Source organism: Pongo abelii, chromosome 15 (assembly GCF_028885655.2).
Source record: "Pongo abelii isolate AG06213 chromosome 15, NHGRI_mPonAbe1-v2.0_pri, whole genome shotgun sequence".
Classification (NCBI taxonomy): Eukaryota; Metazoa; Chordata; class Mammalia; order Primates; family Hominidae; genus Pongo; species Pongo abelii.
In genome coordinates this window covers 83926503-83953152 of record NC_072000.2, presented here as the reverse complement: position 1 = coordinate 83953152, position 26650 = coordinate 83926503, and the positions used below count along the sequence as shown (strand labels likewise).

Sequence of the window (26650 nt, the reverse complement as noted above, 5' to 3'; positions counted from 1 at the left end):
TAAGAGGTCTGGACATTTACAGAAATGGATTTACCTTCACTCTCTCTCTGTCTCATCTCAACCACACCTTAATTGGGCCAGTTGAGGCACGAGGATCTCCTTGACCCATGAGTAATTCACCTGCCAGATCAGTTTCACATGTGAGAGGGGACCCTTGCTCCACAATCACGCAAGCTGCACTATTAATCTACTGTATTTCCATCAGAAACATAGGGCCATGTCCTTCTTTTCTTCTCCTTTCAAGTGTTTGCAACAGCTTTATGTTCTGACGAGGAAGGAAGAGAGGACAAATTAAGCCTTGATGGCCAAGGGAGACTTCTTATTCCATAAAGGATGTCCTTGCATCTCATTATCTTTGTCAAAGAGGTAGATAAGTACAGATAAGCTTTTATATCACTATCTTTCTAGATTTGTTCCACATTTTTAAAAATAAGGAAACTCAAACGTCTGGAAATAGAGGTAATTATAAAATAGTGATATAACATTTGTACACTTTTGAGCACCGATATTTTATAATAGACACTGATTTTGTATATTTAGCCTCCCTCCACTTCCCTCCTTTCCTCTCTGCCTCCTTCTTTCTCTTTCTCTTACCTTACTGTAAGAGGACCTTCCTGAAAAAGCATCCATTCATAAAGCCTGTTAGGAATACTTCTTCCAAGCATGAAATATCTAATTAGTTTCAAGGCTCAAACATAATGGGTTTAACTGCCAGTATTCCCCCCCCTCTTCCTTTGTAACTGTTATTACCACTGCTGAATGGTTTCCATAATTAGGACAGACTTGGAGAGTGGTGCTGTGGAGATACACCCTTAATGAATATGCTTCAAATAACAAAATGATGAAGCCATGCCTTGGGAACTGTTCTATCTCATCAACCAACCTCACATTGATCTGGCAGAAATTAGTGAATTGTATTCATTACTTTTGATACATAGGCCTATATTGCAACTTGGGGAACTCCATTCCAAATCACCAATATTAAAAATGAAAGAAAAATCTCAAACCAGGTGGCTTGGAAACAATTTACGAAGAAGTCTAAAAGCCATAAAGAATATTAGAATTGCATATAGCATCAGACCAAATAAATAGGGGCATGCTAAAGCATTTCAATTGCAGGGCCATCTCCTTATAGGAGTCATTATTGGCTGAAAAGGTTCCACCTGGGAATAAACTGCTACCTACCTTCTGTGTGGGGAAGGTGGGGGTGTAGGATGGGAAACGGGTAGCAATATTGGAGGATGTTCACAAGGTTCCCCACTCACTTCTCATATAGACAAATTATTCTAACAAGCTGACTCATATCTTTACTACCAGGAATTTTAAAAATAAGAAGTCATAAAAAAGGCAACTATGAATCTGCTTCTAGCCTATGTTTTGGGACCGTATCTGGTTGGTACAGCATATAACATATTAATGTATTGAAAAATAAAATGCAATAGGAACAATTAACAGTTTCGAATTGCAGTGGATAATTTAAAATTTCCCTCAAGGAATCATTTCTCACAGAAAAAAATGGAGAGGGCAGGCAAGGAGGAAAAAGAGAAAGGCAAGTTAATTTCTTGGTGCTTCAATAGCCCATGGTGAAAGAATATAGCTATCGATTAGAGATCATTATAATGGTCTACCTTGGTAGATCTTGGTACAACCTTCTATTCATTCAAAATAAAGTTGGGTAAACTTTTTAGATGTTTTCATAGAAAAAGAACGTGTACCTTTTTGAAACGAATCTACATCTATAACTCATAATCCTACCCTACAGGTGACAGATATCATAAAGGATGTCATCCATCCTCCAGGGTTTTAGACACAACAGAATACTATACTGAGAAAAGGTAATTGGCTTGTGCCAGATCTTCCTTGAGTGTATTCTATTGCTTTGGGTTTTCTGTATCTGCCATTGTTGGCTACACATTAAGTATATTAATGACCTTCATTCTACTCACTATGGAATAGATTAGTGAAGTCAATAGCAAGTATAAAGCTAAATATTCTTAGCAAAATGCAGGGCAAAATCAGAAGTAACTAAAATTCCCAATTTCTAGAATTTAATATGCACCAAATTAATTAAGAAGCTGTATTAATTTACATCCTCCAAATACACAGGGCTCTTGGCCCTCCTAAGCATCCCACCCTCATCATCTACTCTCTTTCCAACGTAAAGCACCATAGAAAATAATCTGGGGGCATGATACAGGCTAGAAAAAGAGATAACTATGTTGGATAAACAGTAAGTGACATGGGGAAGGACAGCATGGCCATGATTTAACCTTAGACCCTTCTGAAAGTGACAGAGAGTCATTCTTCTCCACCTCAGCTTTAAAGACATTTAGAAAAAAGTTTTAAGTTTTCCACACCAGATTGATAGTATCTGGCACTAAGGATAGCAATCTTGCATGCTGTTAAAAGTTGTGAAAGATGGAAGGTCATTTGGAAAACCAAATTTGTTTAAATTGCCGCATTAACATTGTTCTTAGTCTCTTTTCATGTTCTTGTTGGTTTTTATTTTAATTTATCTCAAACATTAGTAAGAACTGTTTTAGAAACATGTGCATGAGAATGAGTTATTTGCCCCATGCCTCATTTGCTAGTTTGACTGAAGAGCAAACAACCTTCTAAATATAAGTATTATTATACAGGGCTACTCTAAAAGCTGAACAAACCTCACCAAATTCACATACATTCTTACTAAATCTTTAATGATATTCAGTCATACATTTCATATAGCAACAAGTATGTACATTTAAACAAAGAGTGAAATCAATTCTTCAACAGAAAGTGATGGCTATACTCAAGAAAGAATGGCCCTATGAGTAGTAAACATCATAATATCATTAAAAGGAGGCATACGTGCATTACTAATTAGAGAAAAAAATGTGATAACTTCATTTCTTAATCACACTGAGAAATCTATAAATTACACAAAGAGATCTTCAAATAAACTGTTCTTAAATTACTTCTGTGGATCTGACACGTATATGGGACTGGATTTTAGAAAAAAAGTATTAGTCACATTTTATTGTACTTAAATATATGTGTGTTTCTTTCCATCTATTTTTGATAAGGGATTGAGAATATTATACATTTGGCCTCTTCTGGTCATTTTCATTTGGACCACTGGCTCTAATATCAAGTATTTCAATTCCTGGAGACGTGTGCAACAAGCACATGCACTGTGGAATTATAATATTGTGAAGAACAGAATACTTTGAGGTGAAAGTATTGAAGCCCAACTGGTTCATAGTTCCAACCTTTACACTCCAACCTCACATTTCCCACTTTGGGTGAATCCACTTCGGATAAAAGGAAAAGGGAAAGACACGGAAAGCAAACTGACCCTTGAGTAGGCCTCAATATACATCAATTCCTCTTTAAGGTGAGACTCGACTCGAAATTTATTAACAGTCTCCAAGGAATACCATTATTTCAAGTGAAAAAACTGAAAACTAGAACTCTTGTATAGTATGGAAAATAACTTTTACAACACTGCGCTTACACTTTATTGGTCCAAACATGAGTCCTATTTAATTAGAAGGTATACTAATACTCTTAAAGCCATAAACAATACAGCATAGGAGTTAAGACCATGGGCTCTGGAGACAAATCTGGTTTTGAGTTCTAACTTTATCACTTATTAGCCGTGTGGCCTTGGGCAAGTCACTTGGCCTCAGTTTCCCCATTTCTCAATTTATCATAGGACTTAGTATAGAATAATAGGGAGTACAGCATATTTAAACTATCATTATTAATACGACTCAACTCTTTTCTAATGATCAGAAGGAAGCTCATTAGTTCCATGGTGTGCTTCCCGTGTCTCACTACCTTATCAGTCCTTCATTCAAAAGATGACCATATTCTCTTTGGTCCCACAAAAGTCATCTTCCACAGACCAACTGACCATAGAAAATGTAACATCCTTAATATTCCCTTAAATCTCTTATCTATCACTTTATATGTTTCTGTATCTTCTAAAACCTACTCAGCTAAGCCCATTTCCAAAACAAAGTGGATTTCTAAAACCACTGAAAGTAAAAGAGCAATTCAGGCATTGACAAATGTGATTTCTTGGTCCAGCCACAGGTAATGATGATATACTGCTGCTAAGCTGAGAAAGAGTGGCTTAAAGGTTCTGCCAATTTGCACCAGGCTGGCAGAAAGCACTTTCTTGCAGGTAGACTATTAATACCACCTGAAATGTTGTCAAGCACGTGGACATGCTGATAGGAATATCCTAACAACATTCGTCTGTGCAAAATGAATGCCAAAGGTATTTTTGAATTTTGTCTTGAGCCCTGAAATAAAGGAGGAACAAATTTTCTTTATTGCTTTGTTGACACTAAAAAATCAGACTGTGGGTCTAATGAACAGTCAAAGAATAAATGCTATGTATTAAAGCCAGAGGCAAAAGAAAATCAATGTGGTGGTACTGCTGCCCTCAAGTACTAGGGCAGTTTAGAGGTAATTGCCATGTCTCTTCCACCAAAGAACACTTTCTAAGTTTCAGAGAAAGTATATGACACTAAAGGAAGAGACTCCAGAAACTCTGAGCTCGGCTTGAGCTACATTTCTGGCATTGTCCCAGACCAACTCAGAGTCAGAGAGGGAGGTGTTGCGCACCCAAAGGCCATCTAGAATGTTTGGCCACTTGTAAGTGATAGATGGATCTCAGCAAAAACCTAATATCTTGTATTTATAAAGTGCCTTTCGACCAAGGAGCTCAAAATGCAATTATAAGCATCATCTCATTAATCCTCACTACATACCTTTGGGGCAGAAGGAAAAAGAACTATTTATATGTTGCGAGCCTTGATCCTTTAACGTGCCAAGGTAAAGAAATTAATGATATCTTAGAACAGAAAATTGATCGGCTTGGGGGAAGTAAATTAATAGACCCGGAGCCCAAGGGCATTATTAAGTAAGGGAGCTTTTTAAGTGGCTCCTTGAGCCACGGAGACCCTGGAAAGAAGTGCAAATCACCCTGGCATACACCAAGTTGGCTGATAAAGCTCACCTCTACATGTCTTCTGGATATGTTCTGATAATGGCAAATATATACGAGCAGACAGTATCATTTCCTTCCTAAATAAAAGTTGTAGTATGGGTTTACCAACTCTAGGCTGTGCTAGTTGATCTGTTTAAGCAAAGATGGCCCAAACATGAGTGAAAAGAACATTGGATATGGAGTCAGACAAACTTTGAATCGAGTCCAGACATTTATCAGTTTTGTGAACTTGGGCAATTTATTTAATCTAGATGAGTCTTGGTGTCTTCATCTGTGTTTTGTTTGTTTAAAAAAATATCTATATTGCATGGTTTTATCTAAATTAAATGCAATAACTCAGGCAAGGGCTTAGCTTGTGGGGAGTCAAAAGAGGTTGGGAGTTGAGAGAGCCTGTGATTTGTTTTAATTCTTAGGATCCTTCCCTAACACTTACCTAAGGCTTGGAAAAGAAAGTTCTTTCTCCCAGTAAGCAGCCTTAAACAGCATGGGCTCTAGCCTCTGCCTGTGTTCTCTCACTGATGAGCCTGTAGACATTTAGTTATCATGTCCAAATATCTTTTTTTTTTTTTCTTCTCTGAGACAGGCAGGCTGGAGTGCAGTGGTGTGATCTCGGCTCACTGCAGCCTCAGCCTCCCGAGTAGCTGGGACTATAGGCATGCACCATCATGCCCAGCTAATTTTTAGGAGAGATGGGGTTTCACTGTGTTGGCCAGGCTGGTCTCCAGCTCCTGACCTCGTGATCCACCCGCCTCGACCTCCCAAAGTGCTGGGATTACAGGCATGAGTCACCACGCCTGGCCTATCATGTCCAAATATCTTATAGGCTATGGAATGGGAATGGAACCATGCTGGAGATGTAACCCTGGTGTATTATGTCCAGCTATCTGAATGTTCATGCCCCTATTCCTTGACCTCTGTTGCTGGTTGAATATACATGTTTTGTGCATACATGTTAATATTAGACTTCTCTTTCATACCCTAAACAAATCAAAAATCCATTTCTGCTGAGGTATTATGATACTGAAATGATTTACTTTGATGCAATAATTACAACATATTTCACCAATCATTATCCTTTCTCTGTACTTTGAGGCCATTTGTAACTCACTTCCTGAAGCTCATTTCTCCTCATCTATCAAGGATACTTTCAATCCCAGTTAGGTTAATAAAACTAGGCCCAGGTGATTGCAACCTCTTTATTCATTCCTATAATTTAAGAGAATATTTTCAAGCTACTTCAAATGAAACTTTCTTCAGTATGCCAGGTCAACCTGGCACCAATTCTTTATTTAAGAGCCCCTCTCAAAAATGCCATGTTATAAATTAACAAAACATAAACTGGCTGTAAAATTTGCTTTCTTTCCTCAAATGTCACCTTTTTTTTCCTTCCACAATTATTCTGAAATATGCACTGAAGCTACAGTAGTTGATTTCAATGTCTGAATTTTGTCTTGTTCCTTTCTGGTAACCATGCTTAGTTTTAGCCATGTCTTAGTGCATTTTAAATTTTAGTCTCTTCATATTTAAAAGGGGATCATAATAATAATTGCAACATGGGATTGCTGTGAGAATTAAAAGGAAATGTATGTGAAGCATGTTGCAAATCTGTGGCACAAAATAATCCCTCAATATATGATTTGTTACAACAAGTACCTGATTCAGAAGAGTTAAACTAAAAAGAAGGCAAACTCCACAAGAATTACTTCCCTACAGAATTTTTGGTGTCAAATATTTTCAAATATCCTTTTCAAAATAAAGCTTTAATGTTTGCTCTTCAGCCGTTTGACATATGATCCCTTCAAGATTTCCCCAGGTGCCTTTCCTCTTATCACTTATTTCCTCCTTGCTGCAAAAGCCACGGTGTTATTTTGGGGCTCACTCTTCCCTCTGTGATCCAGGCCTTCCTGCGTGTCCACCCTCTGTGTGATCTCCGCTTCTCTGTAATGTTGTTCTTCCTTTTATTTCTATCTACCCTCTTCCTCCCACTCCCCATCCCCATCTCCTCTCATTCCTCTCATGTTTGGTTATTTATTTCTAAGTAGAGAACATCAAACTCAAGGTTTTTGAAGCCAGAATGCCAGAATATTTGATTTTTTAAAATTCTGTTCATTTAAACATACATATGTGGTGTCCCCACACAGCTCAGAGGACAGGGAGGAGGTTTGGGAGGACAATTTCACTGCACAACACAGGAACATTGTCATCCCGTGAACAGGAAAGTCATGCTATTATTAATATCTCTGATGCTCAAGAAACTTATGACATAGTAATCCTTCTGTATACATCCTATAGAATTGCCAGTGTTTATAAAATTGTAGACATTTTAGACCATCCTTGAACCCCCATGCCTAAGAATGAATTTATTATTCCCAAAAGATCTAAAAGTAACAATCACTGTTCTAGTCACCACCCACAGGAGGCCTGACTAGTATACTGATTTGCTTAAACAACCACATCATAACAGGACCGCATATTAGGCTTGTTTCCAACTAAAACTCAAGCCAGTTTCTAGTTGAATGGCTTCCCAAAGAAATTGTTCCATGTTGCATTCATACAACATACTTTATGAACTTCAAACAGGTATTTATATCTCATTAAATGTATTCTTTTTGTTTCATAACAGCATCCAAACATGGTAAGAAAATGTTTATCTCTAGGATTTTTTGTTTCTGGTAGGAGAGGAGATACCTCTTTTAGCTTTGTGTTATCCACAAATTTAATAAGCATATTTTTTTGTGCATTCATTCTAGTCCCTGAATAGGAAGATTATGATGGAGCTATAAAATATCTAAAAATACTTTGAAACTCCTCTGTGTAAGAGGTGAGGTTTGATTCTTCAACCTTGATTGTGGGCTGGACTTAGTGACTTGATTCCACAGAGTAAAATACAGTAGAAGGAACAGTGTGTGGACTTAGAGACTAAGTCATAAAAGGTGCTCTCTCTCGGACCACTCATTTCGAGCAAGCTAGAGTCATGTCATGAAGACACTTAAGAAGTTCTATGGAAACATACATAAGGCAAGGAACTGAGCCAGAGAGTAACTGATGCTTCCAGTCAACACCCATGTGAGTGAAAGATTTAAAGGTAATCAGATCTCCCAGGTCTAGATAACACTGAGATGACTGCAGCCGTAGTTCATACCAACTGCAACTCATCAGACACCTTAAGCCAGAATCACTCAACTAAGCTGCTATCAAATTCTGACCTATAGAAACTGTGAGATAATAAATTTTACTTTTATTATTTTAGTTTACCTCGAACTTTACAGTGTAACCAGAAAGCTTCAAATGATGGAACACAGGCAGGTCTCTTTAAGATCCCTTCATAGTTCTCTGTACATTACAGTATAACTTCTTTAGGGAAATGAAGATACACTGTGCATGGTATTTATAATATCCTCCTCACCTGCCAATTTGCTATTGCTATCCAAGAGAAAGTTACACTAGCATGCGTGCGTTTTTGTTTGTTTGTTTGTTTTTTAATGAGCCCAGTTTTGTTCTCAGCCATAACCATATTCTTTTTTAAATCTAGCTAAATGGGTACCAATTTTTGGTCAAATGAAACACTGGAGAAGTTTTATATATCAGTCCCGAGTTTAAGAGATCCATCCTATTATACAATGTAAAATTTAGGACACTTTTCCCAGACTAGTTTTCTATTCTGACTGGCTCCTGTGAATTATTTCCGAGCGAACATTAAAGGGGCTTAGAATTCAAGTTCCTTAAGCACTTCTAATGTTATTCATCTAAGACCCAGAAATTAGAGTTTCTTTGAAGAACTCTATTACCATTTCCTCACCGTGGGAGGGGACTGGATTTTCTTATTTATTTTGTTTGTATTGGTCATTATAGTCTGAAGGAAATTCTTTTTGCTAAATAATATATTAGTGACAGATATAGATGTCCATTTAGGGAGTGAAGGAATTTCAGGTAATCACCATGGTCCCTCTTTAGAGTAAATGCTTTCCCATTTTATAATTAAACAAAAACAGTTTCTGGGAGTAGAGTTTGCTGGGATTTATAGCTTATAATTTGAGAGAAGGAGCCCATAATTTTTAGGTTGTGGAGACCTCAAAGACCATCTAAGAAATATATTTTCTCTATTTTGATGTTTCTCAAACTTCTTCTTAGAACATCATCAGAAAAAGAACTCCTAGCAACAAGCAAGCATCAGAGAGTATCGATCTTGAAGACAACTTTCTCCCCATAAGGTTAATAATTAAAGAATTGTCTACACTCCTATTTGTTTGGCTGCATAGAATTTTTAAGGCTTCTCAAAAATTAAACCGGCTGGCAGCCATGTATCATTTCGTGCAAGATTCAAAGGTCAGATATACACTATTAAAATGTGGTACAAGAGTCAAAATTTTCCCAGAGAAGAAATAACCTCAGGGGCTGCAGTAGTTGTAGTATGTCTTGAATTCATACAATGCCTCGTTAATTCTACTTGGCAAATTAATTCAAATTGATTTGTTTGTGAGAACTGCAACATGGCCTCAAATCTGGCTACAAACAAAGGATAATGATAAACAACAAAGTACTGAGCTCAGAGAAATGTCTAGAGAAAAGTATGGATCAGCATGGGGGCTGTTTTATAACATAACTATCTTGGTTTAAAAAGAAAAGAGGAAAGGGAGTTCTCCCTTTCCTATACATACAAACCCTATACAAATATAAGACATTGTATAAATAACACTGATAGATCGTAAATGCCAAAAACAAAGGAAAATAAAATATTTGAAAGCATCCAAGGGAACATGAATGTGGATAATTTTTTAAATGGGCATTTAATTTAAAAAAAATCAATTTGACTTAAAGCAAAATTATCAGACATAGAGAAAAAAGGAAAAAAAAAAGTAAGGCTTGGGATATGGCAGAAAGAATCAAGATTAATTTCAAAAAGTCATGTCCTAAAGAAAAGAAAGGACAATCCCTTAGTGAAAGTTACTGATTTCCAACCTCAGCTAGAGACCTGAATCAGGGTTGGAAGGAGAAAATTTACGAGGGAAATATGATTATTAGAACCACAGCCTTTCTTCTTTTCCAGTGTGTTAAATTGAAAAAAATAATAGCTACAATCCCATTTCAAAATCTGTCTCTTGGCAGTGAGACTGTTACTCCTCTCATGACAGTTTGAATCTATCTTTTCACCCTTGGGGTTCTGGGTGGGCTGTGGGACTTGCTTGGGCATATGGGCACTAGCAAATGTGATATAAGCAGAGGCTTGAAGAGCCATCTGTGTATGAATGCTTGCCCTTGCCTGCTACCTACACCTGAGATTGCCATGTGAACTTCTATGAGAAAAGAAACCCAGCCATGTGAACCTACTCAGCTATCTGAACTGAGACCCCAGAGGGGTAAAAGAGGCCATCAAGATCATCTAGCTCCATCCAAGCCAACCCAGAAGAGAAAAAAACACCCACATGAGCCATGGAAATTTTGGAGTGGTTTGCAATGCAGCGAACCTAAATGGTATAGCCAGGAATTCAGGAGATCCAGGAAGAACAGGGGTCTGAGAGTGGGTAAAGGAAACACCATCTTCTATGAGGGTTCCCATCAAGGCTCAGCAGGAGGAGGGAAACAGCTCTGTTGCAGTCTCCAGAGTCAAAGGAGTTTGTGTGGCAAAAGCCTTAGGGGTCCATGGATGGAGACATGGACCGCTGGGCCCCTGTTGCCTATCCTTAGCCCTGTTCCTCTTTCTAAGGAAAGAATTACCAAATGCAAAAGAAGAGATGCAATAGTGCAGTTCCTGAGAGGAGAGGGTAAGGCTGAGGGAGTTGGGAAAGGGAAGGAAAATTGGAGAAAGGTTGATGCATGTGTTGATGCTTCTCTGATCCTTGATTCTAGACACAGACTAGGGGAAGCGCAGGGAATGAGGTGGGGATTGACTCCAAGACGATAATGAGTAGAGTTAAGTAGCTCCCTAAAGGGACAAGGAGCTACTTATCTGACCTCCTTCTATCACTCTTTGGATGAGGAGTGGAGAGAAGATCTCTAGGAACAGCAGGCTGAATTCTGAATTTACTAGTAAGACTTGCTGGCACTGAGACCTCTCACCCCATCAATGAATTTTTCATTCCATACATGATTTCACAGAGAGCATTGAAGGATTACCTTCTGTTTTTTTCTGAGCAAACAGGGCCTTCACTTCCATCCTTAACCCTAACATTCCAAAACAAAACCATTTATGTCCCTGCAGGGTATGAATACCCTTTGAATACTGGTCATGAATACCCTTACCTATACTTAAACTAGAAAGGCATTTCTCCACCACATTCCCTACTAACACACAACAATAAAAACAAACCAAAACTCTCATTAAAGATCAAAACTAGACACACACACACACACACACACACACAAACAGTCCTACCTTGCAACCTTGGTTTTACCTTTTTTTCTGTTGTTCTGTTTTGTTTTGAGACAGGGTTTCACTCTCATTGCCCAGGCTGGAGTACAATGGCAGGATCTTAGCTCCCTGCAACCTTCACCTCCTCGGCTCAAGCAATTTTCCCGCCTTCTCCTGCTTCAGCCGCCCAGATAGCTGCGACTATAGGCATGCATCTGTAGGTGTGAGCCACTGCGCCCAGCCTGCAAGCTGGCTTTTAAAAAGCAGGCACTGCCTCTTCAGTCCCTTTTAAAGTTTATGGATTAGCAAAAAGCAGCCTTTTTAAACTCATTGAGAAGAGTTTAGAAATCATTTCCCTAGGATGTTATAGCCGATATTTAAGGGGCATTTCTTTAGCATGTGAATGGCAGCTAGACTCTAGAGCAAAGACCCCAAAATGATCAAGATCCAGGGACTAAGGGGTTAACAAAAGTAAGGACAACTAGCATTGCTAAATGCTGTGATTTACAACTCAAGTGACAATCAATCATCAGAAGTAACTTATAGTTACATCATGACTCAAATATTATTCACATTATAAATGTGATGGCCAGAATAGCATTTTTTAAAATTAGGGCTTTAAAAAAACACTTTTAAGAAAGTGGCCAATGATTACGTAACATTATCCACAAATGTTAAATATTTATCTGGCACCCAGATTCTGCTACTCTGTATTGAATATTAGTCCTTAAATTATTTTTTTCCTATGAAATTAAAATCACCTTAGAAGCAGTGCTTTTTCTTTTTTAAGCTTTTTACTCCATTCTACTTCCATAATTCCCTCCTTAACACACAATGAAACCAAACATTGACATATCTTAAGTGCTCAAGAATACTCAAAAAGTTGACAACTATTGGCCACCTCAAAAGATGGCAGGTATCCAACAAACTATTAAACTATTAGCTTTGAAGGTTTTGATGTTCAGAAAGGTTCTTATAACATTTATAACATTTGAGACATATACATAAAATAGCAATGCCTCTTCCTTCTTTTAGCTATTTCATATGACTTTATATATAATATTAAATCTTGGCTATCTGAGGAATATGTCTAAAGATTATAGGTGATTTTACATTTAAAGATATTCATTGAATATTAACTACATGCTAGGGCAAAGGCAATACTTTTTATATTCGCCCACTGATAGGTGTGTGTGTATAGAGAGATTTTATAAATATCTCAAATGAAAGCATGCTTTTGTATGTGCCATAGAACCTTGAACCTTGCAACAAGAAATAGCTCCTAGATATAAGATGTAAGAAAAAAATCCATGATTTAAAGAAATTATTCAAAATAATTTCAACTGACAACCCTAATAATAAAAGATGTGAATGAAAAAAAAATTTTTTAAGCCAAAGAGGAGAAATCAGATCTATTATCTTGGTGGAAGAAAGATAGAGTCTCTCCTTTTAAATTAGACGAATAAAATTAAACTAGTACATATTGTTAGAAATGTCTGAACCAAGCAGGGAAATGGACCAGGTGACCTAGTATTTTCACCGTTCTAATTACTAGGTTCCTTTGAATTTCACTCCTTCAGAAACCTGCTTTTATCTTTGCAATAATGATCCAAGAGATTAAAAGAAGGCCTCTGAGTGACTTGATTTGCCTACTCCAGTTCATGCAGTATCTATTGATGTACCACTGTTGTCTTGTCAAAAAGCACTTACAACATTACTAAGTATAAGGTGTAATTAGGACAAGAGATGGACAGGTGAGAAGAAAGCCTGCAGTCTTCTTGGTTTAATGTTTTTATTTCTGACTATCAGGGATGGTGGCCTTTAAAAATCACATTGGAATCCTCACAAGCGCTTAGACTTCTGAACAGGGATTGAAATTTTTCATCTAACCCAAACAAGAATGCTGTCCAAAGATTTACTTTTGATTGTGAATTATAGAGGATATATACTAAACACAGTGAGCAGCAAAGACATATGTAGATTTCCTCTTTCCTTAACCTGGGTTTAAACTTGGTCTGATTGAATAATGGTTCAGGTCCTATTATTCAGTTTCTACCACAGAGATTTATAGAGAAGGATGCTTAATGAATACTTTTAGAGGAGAATTTGAGCAGTTGCTATAAACAAAGGAAAGCAGGTATTAGAGTTGCTTTTGTCCTTACAGTTTGGCTATGTCAATTGGGACTTCACTTTCAAATGGCAGTGAGGTTTGAAAGTATACACAGTAATTGCTCAAACTCTTGGTCCCTTTAATCAACAGCTTGCTTATTCTAAGTAGCTGCAGGGGCCAATGGAGTAGGGGAGGTTGGAAGAATGAGAGTGGTGAGTGGCACAAATCAAAGAATCGAAGCCAGAAGAGGGAAGAACAAAGTACAATTATATTGATTGTTTTATTTGATCAGAAAATTAAAGCCACTGTAACCTGACAGAAAGCTACAGTTATATAATTATGCAGCCACAGAATAAGCTAGATTTACTTTCTGAATCGTTCAATAATGTTTTGGCCTATGTGTTCATCAACGATACCTACAACCACTATCTCATTTCAACAAGACCACTAGGAAGGTTGGCTTGGAACAAGTCTCTTAGAAGAATTACATACAACTACTGGAAATCGAAATAAAACAAGAGAATTGTCCGTGAAGGTCTGGGATCAGTGTTGGTCAGGACTCTCAGTTAATGTGTTGGCAAAGCACCTCACTCAGTTTAGCTGACTTATTTCAAGACCAGATCTATTAAGAGTATTCCAAAATTCCCTTTATAGACCTACTTGTAGCTCAAAATTCTGAGGTCATAGTGGGGGAAAGTCACAAAATGAAGCAAAACTATTAGATTTCACTTGGTTTGCCTCCTCTAGGAGAGCTCAATTGCTCCCTGAGAACAATATATTGCCTTTATTTTTACCGATTCTAGAGATCCAGTGCCACCCATACCACAGAAAAAAAATTCAGTAAAATAATCCAGCTATTCATTTTGTAAACCTAAAGACATTTTAGTTCTATTTTAGCTTGTATTTTACTTACATAAATTTTTATTTTATTTGAAACAGTCAGCACCTCACAACAGTTTTATAAACGTATAAAAATGAAGTAATAAGATTTCTAAACCTTGGCTAAGATTTTAGATTTACTTTTTACATATATATCTATATTAGATTTATATGTATTTTTCTGTCAAGGATACTGAAATCTTCTTTCTCCCATTTATCATTTTGTTTAATTATACTTGGAAATCCACCCTTTGAGACCAATGAATAGTCATTGTACTAATATAAAAAATAATTCAATAAAATCATATTTGTTTCAATAAAGAAACATTTCTAAAGTAAAAGCTTAAAAGTTTTGTAGTAAATGATATTTTTCTTTTGTTATAAAAGTAAATTATTTATAGTTAATGCTTGTCAAGGATGCTGTATAACAACTTATATTTTTGTTGTATATATGCTAGTCATTGAAATCAGAAAGCTCCAAAAACCTCAGCTGTACAGTTTAATATTTACTGATTACCTACTATGTTTCTTTCCTTGGGATTAAGAAAACTGTGACCACTTTTCTTGCACTATAGGGCCAAATCTGGCAGTATGTGCTTTCTATTCTGGTAGTTAGAACTTTGATAACTTAATTGGAGTCAAAATTGAGGTCAGCAAACTGTGAAGGGGGTCCCTATTTTGTAAATAAAAACCAAGTGCGCTTTAGTTTGGCTTTTAAAAAAAAAGTATATATTTAAGGTATATATATACATATAAGGTATATGTGTAATCTTGATATACATATAAACAGTGAAATGACTGTAGTCGAGCAAAGTAACATGGCTATCATCTCATATAGTGATCGTTTCTCTCCCTTTCCCTTCTTTCTTCTTTGTGGTATGAATACCTAAAATCTACTCTCTTGGCAAATTATCAATATATAATAATACAATATTATTAAATATAGTCCTTATGTTGTACATTAGATTTCTAGACTTATTCATCCCTTATAACTTTGCACAGAAAAAAATACTATACTATCTCACTTGCACGTGGAATCCAAAAAGCAAAACACAAAAGCGAAGGAAATACATAGAAAGAGAAAGTAAAATGGTTGGTGAGGAATAGGAGGATGTAGGTCAAAATTTATTTTAAATACTACATGGTTTTAGGCATGTGCACATCTATAAAAACTGATAGCCTGGTCTTGCTGCTTTAATAAATAGGGGATCTGATTCTAAAATCTCTAAAACTCAATAGCATGAAGCGGGCTGAGCCACCTCTAAAGTGGGCTAGTCCATCCTCAGAACATCAGATCAATGGCTTGAAAATGGAACTGAAGCTCAAGCAGGAAGCTCTCAGCAGCAAGATAGGGACAACCAATGCTGAGATAATGAAGGGAATGCTTTCTAAGACTTAGAAGACAGACATATCAGGGAGCGGGTAAGAGAAAAGATCAATGCGAGGCATCAACTGGCACCTTTATGCATAAGGCCTATGAGAAATAGGCTAGGGTGGCTAATCAAAATTCTCGAATTTAAAAGAAAAGTACGCACTATTTTTTTAGGAGAGAGCGGTGTATTTAAATCACCACAGCTTACTAAGTAGAAGTAACAGAAGTAAAGAAACAATGCTTTCTGTCTGTCATCTTCAAATCTTGCTCTGGGCAAGGTATGGCAAAATATAAATGAAGCTAGAATGGAATCTGTGTCTTTGGTGTTGAATTCGAAAAATAGTATTTAGCTGTTTTGTTGTTTGTCATTTTTAACTATAGGCAAATGGAGTGCCTGTCTTTCTTACGTATTGTATCTCTTTATTTCTTTATCCTGAATTAACCTCACCAGTAGGTCTATGTCACCCTACATGGTAGTACTATTCTCTGTCTCTCTAGGGATTTAACCCATCCCCTTAGAGATTCTCTTGCTCTCTTTATTCCAAACAGATAAGACAATTCAAAAAATAAAGCTGATGGATTAGTAAAAACTGTAGGCTTCCAAATACTTTTGAAGCTGTAGGCTTCCAACTACCCGTGATTTAAATCAGGGGTCCCCCAGCTAAACCTAATGGGCAAATGTGGTTCATCACAGCTTGTTTTTGTAAAGCAAATTTTATTAGAATACAGCTGTGCCTATTCATTAATGTATTGTCTATAGTAGATTTTGCATTATAACAGCAGACTGGAATAACTGCAACAAAGATCATGCAAATCATCATATTTATATTCGTAAAATATTTAAGTTAATAATATCTAAATATATTTATATTTATAACATAGGTTTCTAAAGCCTATGCCACTTGTTATTTGGCCTTTGGGGGAAAAGGTTTGGTGATCCCTAATCTAAATAAAGGTATCAGGGTTTCCCTGTCTACATCCAAATGTTGGTTCTGCCACCTACTAGCTGTGCAACACTGGAGTGTGTTACTTAACCACTCAGACTTAGTTTCCTCATCTCTAAAATGGTAATAATAATAATAGAACCCCTTTCCAGGATGCTATGATGATACAAAAACAAATAGTGTATCCCAGTCTTACCTGTTATTAATTAATATTTTTCCCCTAAAATATTTTATGCAAGGATAGGTTGTAATACCCTCATCCCTTCCTCTGGGATATACAGTTTTCAGTTACTTGGAGGCATTTGGAATGAAGATTTCACCACTGAACTCTGAGAAAAACACATTTCTCTAATGTGATTAAAATGAAAACAAATCTAGTTTAATTAAACATTGAGGCTGGCAATTGTGCATCAGGCAGAAGCACATTTCTAGTAAACGTTTAATAATGGGATTACAGAGTGTTCTGCGTGCACTGGGATGTAGGAAATAACAGTACATTTGCATGTGAATTTATATCTGTCAACCATGTGAATTTGAGCTCTGTAGATGATGCAAACTGGAGTGCTCTTGGAAGACATTGAAAAAGTGGAGTGGGTAACCTGGGGATTAGGTTGCGAGGGCAAACAAATCTGTCTGGAATCTCGGAGTTGACCCTTGGTGGACAGTGACCACAGCAAATGTGCTCAACCTCCCTGAACCTTGGTTTACTCATCCGTAAACGAGGGAGATTAATACTTCTACCCTGAAACCACTGGGGAGATGACACTAAGTAAAATAAGGTATGACGAATGTGTTTATTTTGACCGTGTTGAAGGTATGACAGGTGTACGCACATGTCTAAACTCATCAAAGTATGCGCGCACGATTTTTTGCCTATCAATCATCCCTCAATAAAACCGTAAAAAAATGTTTAAGTAAAAGAAAGAAAGAATTCCATGATCATTAATTTCCTCAATGTGAAAGGTGTAAGTTGTCATGTCATCTTTCACACTAGGTAGGGGAGCAGAGCTTATTGGCATTGTTCCAGGTAATTCAAGGTCACATCCCAAATTGTATTCCATGCTCGCCCCTGTCTGGTCTTCAGGCTCCATCAAGCATTTATGTGTACCCGCTACTGAACTTGGATCTCACCTCAATAGTAGCACCTTCTTTCACTTTGTGGAATTGTAGGTTCAAGATAGTGCAGTGTACGGGAGTTTTGGGTTTGCCTTCTAAGACATACAGGCTTCAGTTCCAGGTATTCATGTGCTAGCTTGACCCTGGGAGAAGCTCCAGATTCTCATTTGTGAAATGATGATAACAGTAATATCTACCCCTTGAACAAATATTTGTTGAATAGTGAATGAAGGTGAATGAATAAATGCATTAAGAAATGGCTCCACTCAGAGCTACCCCGGTGATGAGGATAGGGGAATACTTCGATTACATTAAAGGCAACAGCAGTTAGTAAAAAGGTTTTTACAGTGTTTATGCTGTTTGAAAGCGCAATAAAAATTTTTTGCTAGCCCATGATCAATCGACTTCTATTGTTTGATATACACTTCGCATTTAAGTTCTGTTGAATTGACATTTGCTACTTATAAACTTAGTCCCTAAGTCTTCTTATGCTGTACTATATATCTACCATTGGCACTTAGTAAACTATGCCATCAAGGCCAACACAGAGCATCAGGGACTTGCTGAAAGGCTGTAAAAGTACCACGTGGAAAAGAAATGCATCTTATGGAGGAAACTGTAAATATCACTGGGAATCCAATCAAATTCATGTTAACTAACTCCATGAACTGAAGACTCAAAGCGCCTCTTTGTCCTTGACTCATTCCCTCCTTCCTCTTCTGACCTCCTTTCCCCTCTCTTCAGCCTGCTGGGATATTGACAGGGATTTTAGACGAGTGGAAGGTCTTTCTCTCTTTGAGATGAGCTGCAATATGATTACAATCAATTGAGTGATTTACAGTATAGAGCACCTTTCATTACCTTCTCTGCTTTATAGAAGTATAAATGACATACTGTATGTGAATATATATTATTATTATTGGATATTTATGTACCACCTTTCTCAAAGAAGCTCAGTGTTCTTTTTAGACTTTAAATAACTAGAGAGACTCTGCAACCTTGTGCAAAATTTCAATTGAAGAGACTGGAACTTGGCAACTTTTCCTGTAAATAAAACTATGCTTTTGCACGGGACACTTGGTGTTCAGCCAGCTCTGGGGCAGAGGAAAAACAGTACAGGGTAACTGTATTTTATGGCTGGGATAATAGTTCTAAGTTTTCATAGTTAAAAGCAACTTCTGCAGGCCAGAATTTGTATTAACTACTTAAACTAGAGCTTCCATGGGACAATAGGGAAAACAAAACTTGTAATTCACTAACCAGCTTTGAAATTATGCAATATTCGATGATTGTTTTAATTCAGAAGAATGTATGTTATTACCGATGCCTCACATAGAGGGAGATGTTATTAATATTTTTATTTATGTCACACTATTTCAAATAAGTATAATTTAAAAAATCCCATAAAGTGTGACTACACTGTATTTCTAATCTTGAAAGATATTATTTAATTAAAATAGATGCATTATGGATGGAAATCAAGAAATTCTTTATCTTACATCCCTAGTTAAATTGTACCTAGAAGTGACCCTCAAGTTTTTAATAATTCATTTTACTGAGTCCCTAGACTATAATATTTATAATAGTTAACATATGGCTAAATAAATACGATGTGCTTTCTAATTTTTAAAATTCCAACTTCTTCTTTAAATCCCAAGATAGTCTACTAAAAATGGGGAAAATGTAAATGTGCATCCTATAAAGTCCTACAGAAGGTTGCAGCAAAATTATTCTTTTGCTCAACAGCCCTGTAGACCAAAAGCATTGCCCTGTTCACAAGTGAATTCTAGATAAATAATATCTTTGGTTACTACAATTGTTATCATCTGATGTAAATCCTCATAATTATAAAAAGCTCCTTTGTGTATGTTAATTCCTTTATAAATAACCTTGAGCTATGTATTAACCTAATGCTTTGGGGACAAGTTTCTATGTGCCCTGTGTCCATGTGTTCCCTCCACCTCAAATGTTTTATACATTTCTATCTGGTCTCTTTGTCTTCTGGGTGGTTATGTTTAATTTTAGCGTTAGTCCAAGCTCCACTTTGCCTTTAAATGCTTATCAGCTTCTTAGAGACATGTATGGGAGAGAGAAAAAGGCTCTAGGTTTGACAGCAGTAATTGTATTTAACTTACAAGATACAAGACTATTTATCTTGTGGCTGGGAATTCACAGAGAAGAAAGGAAGTTTCCTTGATAAAACAAAAATTAAATAAAAAAATACTAAGCACCTTCTTGCCACTCTCTCACTCCCCAAGCAAGATTATTAAATAGCAAAACAAACCTTCATTTAAAAGTTCTTTCTTTTTGCATAGATACGGCACTAGAAGGTAAAACAAGATCACAAAAAGAAAGAGGCTGACAAGGCTTCCAGAGGCCACACCGATGATATAGATAAAGCCAAATGTGTATAGATGCCCAAGGAAATGCTGACTTCTAGACTGGGCAGAAATTAGAGACTTAACCTGAGGGGGGAGTTCTATAATTTAACTTGAGAGAAAAATTCTAAATTGTCAAGATTTGAGTTAAACCCAGAATTTCTAGGATAGGCAACTGTTCTACGGTGTTTACGAGAATCTAAGGAAGGAGCAGAGTGTGATTAAACATTAAGACTCTTAAGTCAGATGGTTCTGGGTGGAATACCAGCATTTACCAAACTAAGCTACACTCCCATAGACTGTTCCTAATCTAAAAAATGGGAATAAGACCAACACTGTCCTAATGGGTGGTTTCAAGACTAAGCAGGATGCTGCCCATGAAGTGGGGAGTATGTCATAAATGTTCGGCAAATGGCAGCCATCACCACCTGGGTGAGTTTGGCTGAGAGACGGTGAATGGCACCATCTGCCACTTCCTACACCTCTGGGAGAAAGTGTTTATTCAGTGCACATGTCCCTCACTTTGGAACCGTTTCTACTATTGTGGAATTCTCCATGAAGGATGAGAAAGCAAGATGGAAAATCTCTTAGTCCCCTATTCTCACCTTTCATAAGTAAACTTCATTGTAGAAAGTCTTTCAAGATAAAAAATGGTCCTAAAATGTATACAGGTGGTAGATAATCCAGACAATACACCTGCAGGTACAATTATTATTCATGCCATCCTTTAAGGTATTCAAAGAACTTTCTACTTTCTAAGACAGAACAATGAACACAATCTCCATTTTATAGGTCATGTAACAGGCTTCTTAGGGTCAAGTTTGTTGATAGATTTGCACCATAGCCATGCTGTCAGAGCATACAAATATAGCTTAAGAAAGGGTAGTTTGCCATGTGTGTTTAGGAAACATACCTCTAGCCAGTACTTTCTTTTTTTGTGAAGTGTCCTATAGTAATGCCAATCTGAGCATTCACTTGGTTTTAATGCGAGAAAATGCATATATATGATCATGGAGATCAAAGCATAGAGAAACTTCTCGACAGTGGGAACCTTCTCAAGGTCGTGGGCAAGCTGGCAAGTGATAGGGCCAGGGGCCCTTGGTTACACCCAGAAAGTCTGACTCCAAAACCCTTATGCTTAATCATCACCCTTTAATGCCTCTCCAACAGCTGCTTGGATAGGGTGGAGTTATTATCCCTGTGATTGTATAATATCAAAACTCATTAGATGAGTTCAGAAGGTACACAAAGTTAAATGCCCATCGTTTACATGGTAGAAAACACATAAAAGGAAATAAAAGATGGCATATTGTAGTCCTGCACTGGCTAATACTAGCCTCTAACCTACAGCCTCATAGTGTTGGAGCGAGGACTGAATGAGAAATGTATTTAAAGCCTTCAGTGCCTAGGACATAAGTACATAATACAACAAAAATTTCAGAATCTCCGTCATACCAGCCACACTGCTCAATAGCAACATATGGTTAGCGACTACCACATTGAACAGTACCGGTAGTCAGTCTGAAAGAAGAAAAAAAAAGACACATTTTTTAGCTTCCACATATCAGTGAACGTCAAACTTAGCTACACAGAGAATCACCTTAGGAGCTTTTTTTAAAAAAACAAAAAGCAAACAAAAAAAATGCCTGGGCCAGTGTTTCTCAATTTACAATGTACCCATAGCACTGGGGGATCTGATTTTGCAGGTACGGGGTGGCGCCTGAGAGTCTGCATTTTTAACAAGCTCCCAGGGGAAGCTGATGCTGCTGATCCATGGACCACACCCCAGATCAGTTAAATGAGATGCCCTGAGACCAGTGCCCGAGCACTGGCAATTTATTAAACTTCCCAGGGGATTCTCAATTTCAGCCAGGTTGCAGACCATTGCTTTACATAAATATGTATATATAAGTGCCTATGGAAAACATTCTTTTAAAACATTTTTGTTAACCGAAGACAAACTGCATAATGTGGAAACTCCCTTGGAAATAGAAACTCACAAACATGTGAATCCTAATTCATTTCTGACAAATTGGAATGGATGACTATTTAGCAGTGCGAATATTCAAGATATACTAGTTTGAGTGATTAATTGATACCTTTTGTGACTGAATGTTGGAGCACCTTATTTATAAGATGGTTTTAAAATGTTCCTCACAATGTTCAAACACATTCATTAAGTGAGGCTTTCTCTGGTTGCCCTTATATCTCTGTAGTCCTGAAACCTCGTTCAAATATGGCTTTCCTTCTTGATTGTATTTATACTTCTTATTCCCTCTGCAGGACTCTGCTCTCTCCATTTTTCCCCCTGTTGAACTGAAAGCAACGCTAGTCCTGAACGGATGAATGAGCAGGTAGATGGGGCTTGTTTTAATGCATGCTTCAAATCTGGCAAGGCCTCAAGTGTTCCCAGGCAAAGACATAAAGAAAAGGAAAGTAAACCTCCTGGCTAGGAATTAATGAAAACCCAAGGCCTGAGAAATTTCAGCATCATGTCAAGTACACAGACTTGTTTTTAATCCTTTAAAGTCTCAATAATTTAGGATGAGATGTGGACAAAAAAAAAAATCTTTCTTATACCCAGGTATACTGTCTAAATTACAAAAACATGATGAGCATTTACAACAAAGTATTTTGGAAACTTTCTCTAAGTCAGCGGCTCTTATATGGGGGTGATTTTGCTGACCAGAGGGTATTTGGCACTTGTGGAAACATGAGAGTGGCATCCAGGGGATAAAAGTTATGGATGCTGCTAAACATCCTACAATGTGCAAAACAGTACCCCGCCCCCTTCCTTACACACCAACAGCAAAGATGTGTCCAGCCCCAAATGTCAATAGGTTGAAAGACCTTACTAACTAGACTACTCCAGGCAGAGATTTCCATTTGAGAATATGTTTTTACAAAAAGAAATATTGTCATTATTAATAAAATCATGGCTCTGAGAAATAGGAAAGTGAGCAGAAAGTTTGAGGTTGTGCAGTCTGAGGATCAGGATAGAAAAGTGTTGGTTCTGCTCCTTAAGCTGTGTGACACTGGGAAAGTTATTTAGCCTTTCAGAGCCTTGATAACATAACCTTAAAATGGGTATGGCAGGAGTAATAATACCAAACCTTGTCTTTCACAGGATGGCGTGAGGCTCAAACGTAATAACGTATATGAAGGTATTTTGATCATCAATAAGTACTATAGCAATGTTTTCTCTTCCAACCCCTATAAAGACAAGTTTCTGTGGAATTTGACAAACTCAAATATAGAGAGAGTTTTCTAATGTAGCATCCTTGAAAGGGAGCTACTTTTACCTCTTTTTTCATGTTCTAAGTTGGGTGGTCAGATAGGACTTAAACATAGGTCATCCGCGTGCATTTTAAAGACTGAAGAAGAGGAATTCTGTGAAGAGCACTTCAACTGAGTTGGTATGCAATATCAAGAAAAAAGCTACTTGAGACCCTGCTCTCCTCAGCACCCACTGGCATGCAAAGATTGAAGCTGTGTATCAGTCTGCATGTCCCAGGAAGCCTATATAGGACCGGAAAAGCCTTTACTGGACCATGCTCAGGGATCTTGCAGCAGTGACAGTACCACCGGCCACCCACTCACAGCAGAGAGAAGAAGATATGGAACAATCCCAGTCAGCTCAGCCTTCCAGGGGGCCTAGAGCTGTGGCTAAAATTAACTCCTCATACTCAAGTCACCTTTCACCTCCCCTCCCTTGTTCCTACCACCGCATTGTATAGGGACAACAATCAGAGACTTTATAAGGAACATTTGTCAGTGCCTGGATGATAGCTCTGGGCTGATTCTTCTTTTATTTCCCTCTCCTGTTTCTTAGCTTTTCTATTTTCAGGTTCAAAGAAAGAAGTTGCTTTTGAGTTCTATCTCCCAGAATTCAGTGATATAAGATTCCGATTGCTATAGAACTATTTTCATTCTGTTTCTTCCCTGATTCACAAAGAGCCAGTGCTACATGCCCTGTGCCCAGCTGGGTTCTAAATATTTCACGGTGGGATGTTTCAGTAGAGCCCCATAAATGCCCATGAGAAGATTGTGGAGATGACCCATTCATCCTGGTGCACAGCTGACTCATTCAGACCTGGTAGGCAGGAACAATTCCCAGAGAGCATGGTCTCCGAGTGAGATAACTTACGTTAATCTTCTATAGGAGCTACTCTGTATGTTTTTACTGTTTACACGTTAGTAATAAGTGAGTAGTGAGACTAAACCCTTGATGATTTCTAAACCTACTGTTATCGATAAAATAGAATGACTTTAGAAAACAAAAGGACACATTTTTGTAGAAACTGTGTCAAGACTGCCTCGCCAGGTTGACGGCTTTGTTGTTTGATGGCCCAGACACGGGGCATTTTGGTCTTATGATTTAAAATAAACATTGCCAGATTTTTCTCATGATACTTTAAATTATTAATAGTTAAACTGATCCTTTTAATAGCACAGGGAAGCAGAAAGGAGAGAAAATAAGGTATCCAAGGCTCAAAAAGTGAGCCGCTCCTAGGAAGTCTTGGCAGAGTGGAACATAAAACTCAATCTAGTATATCACACAACAACTTTTTAATTGAGGCAGCAAGGTAAGGGGATAGCTCCTTTAAATACTCACTATTCTTTCAGCTGCTTCATGGAAGCACATTGCCATTGTTGTAAGGAGGACAGCTTGGGGTCACTGGTGCCAATAAAACTTTTAAATGAGGATTTTGAACTCCGCACCTCACAATAACCACTTTTGTGTGATCATTGGAAAGTGACCTTTGAGATATGACACTTCTTTAAAGAAAGAAAGAAATCTAAGATGACACAAGAAGAAAAATACTCATTTCTAGCTATGCATTTTTCAGAACATCCCCCAATTCTCTGGTGGAGCAATAGTGAAAATTGTGCCCAATTGGAAACAGAAAAATCTTGTCCTAGGTCTTCCTTCACTTGCTATGTGACCTCAGGAAGGGCATAGCACCTCCTTGGGTCTCTGTTTTTATTTGAAATGGAGAATAAAAAATATCTACCTTGTCTAATTTATAGGGTATTTCATCGTTTATCTAACTTATAGGATATTTCATCGTCAAAATGAAGAAATCTGTATTCAAAAATATGTCCTAATTTAAAATGCTAGCCAAATGTTTGGTAATCCTCACAGCTAACATTTATTGAGGATTGACTTAATTGTCCCAGCGTTATACATGTGGTCAACTCACTTAATCTCCACATTAATCAGGTATTATCATTACCCTGTTTTTCCAGGCTCAGGGAGAAGAATGAACATCTTCTTAAAGAACAACAAAACAGAGAAAGTACAAAATGAGAATTTGGGAAGAAAGAATCTAAAATATATTCTGAAAGCATTACAGAAATCATCAGAGGAGAAAAATAAAAACTCTTAGAAATGCTTACACTTATTTTATGGTTCAGTGTTACCGTATTTTGAATTACATGTGGGGAGAGGCACCAAATATTTCAATGCTTAGGACACTTCAAGGTCTTAACACAACTCTTAGACTCACAGGTGATGAAACCAAGATCCTAACTCTAGCCAGTTGACTCCAAGGCCCATACTTATAAATGCTATACTGTACCCTGTCCTGTAATAATAACACATATTGTTACTAAATAACAGTTTCCAATGATAATAATAGTTTTCAGGAGGAAGCAACGCTATTAAAGAAAGGTTTATTCTGTTTTGAAAACATATAGGAAGCAACCCATAATTTGGAACTAAAGACACCAAAAGATGGGCGCACAGCAAGAATCTCCAGTTTTGTTACATAGCTGTGGCTTTAAAATGACCATTGAAGAGGCTTCTCATTGCTGGCAGCAAACTTGTAGATTCTACATTGGCTCAAGGCAAGTGGTTAACATCAATTTAGAAATCTTTGAAATTCCTAATAGAAACACAACAAACCCTTCAGCAGCACTAGCAAGGCCAATGATAACACATATGGAGAGAGAGATGATTGATTTTTTCTATGAGCCTATGAACAGCTTTTAAGATATTGGACTGTTTTTATTCCTTTCACCCTCTCCCCCATCCAACAGGGATTAAGCAAGAAGCATTTAAAAATTAAGTCTATTAGTGTGTAGTGAATTTGAATGATAAAAATTCCTAGAAGCTGTTAATAGCTTTGGCTTTCTTCAGATACTCAAAGATAACCTCATAAGGGCATTTTTGTGCCTTAATCTAAGAAATTCTGAGACCCCTAGCAATGGCTGAGCTGGCTGTTTTATGGAAACTGAGATGGCAAATCAATAGTGGGTGGAGCTTTTTGCCTCAATACCTTGGGGGTCTTGCATGCTGTTTCCAGATGCTCTTACAATTCTTTTTTTTTTTTTTTTTTTTTTTTAGTATTTCCTTCAATTTATTTAGTTTTCATTTGTGTTTAATTATTAATAATTTAATTTAGTGATATAATATTTTCAATAGATTTTTACATATGTCTTGAACATTTTAGATATAGCGGGACTCTAGCTATTAGGGAACAACCCAACAGCGCAGA

At 37.3% G+C, this 26650-nt stretch overlaps 1 protein-coding gene across 44 annotated transcripts in view; it reads right to left on the bottom strand.

The window, feature by feature from the left end:
• Positions 1 to 26650, bottom strand: part of NRXN3 (neurexin 3) — a 1691350-nt gene that overhangs the window by 168455 nt on the left and 1496245 nt on the right.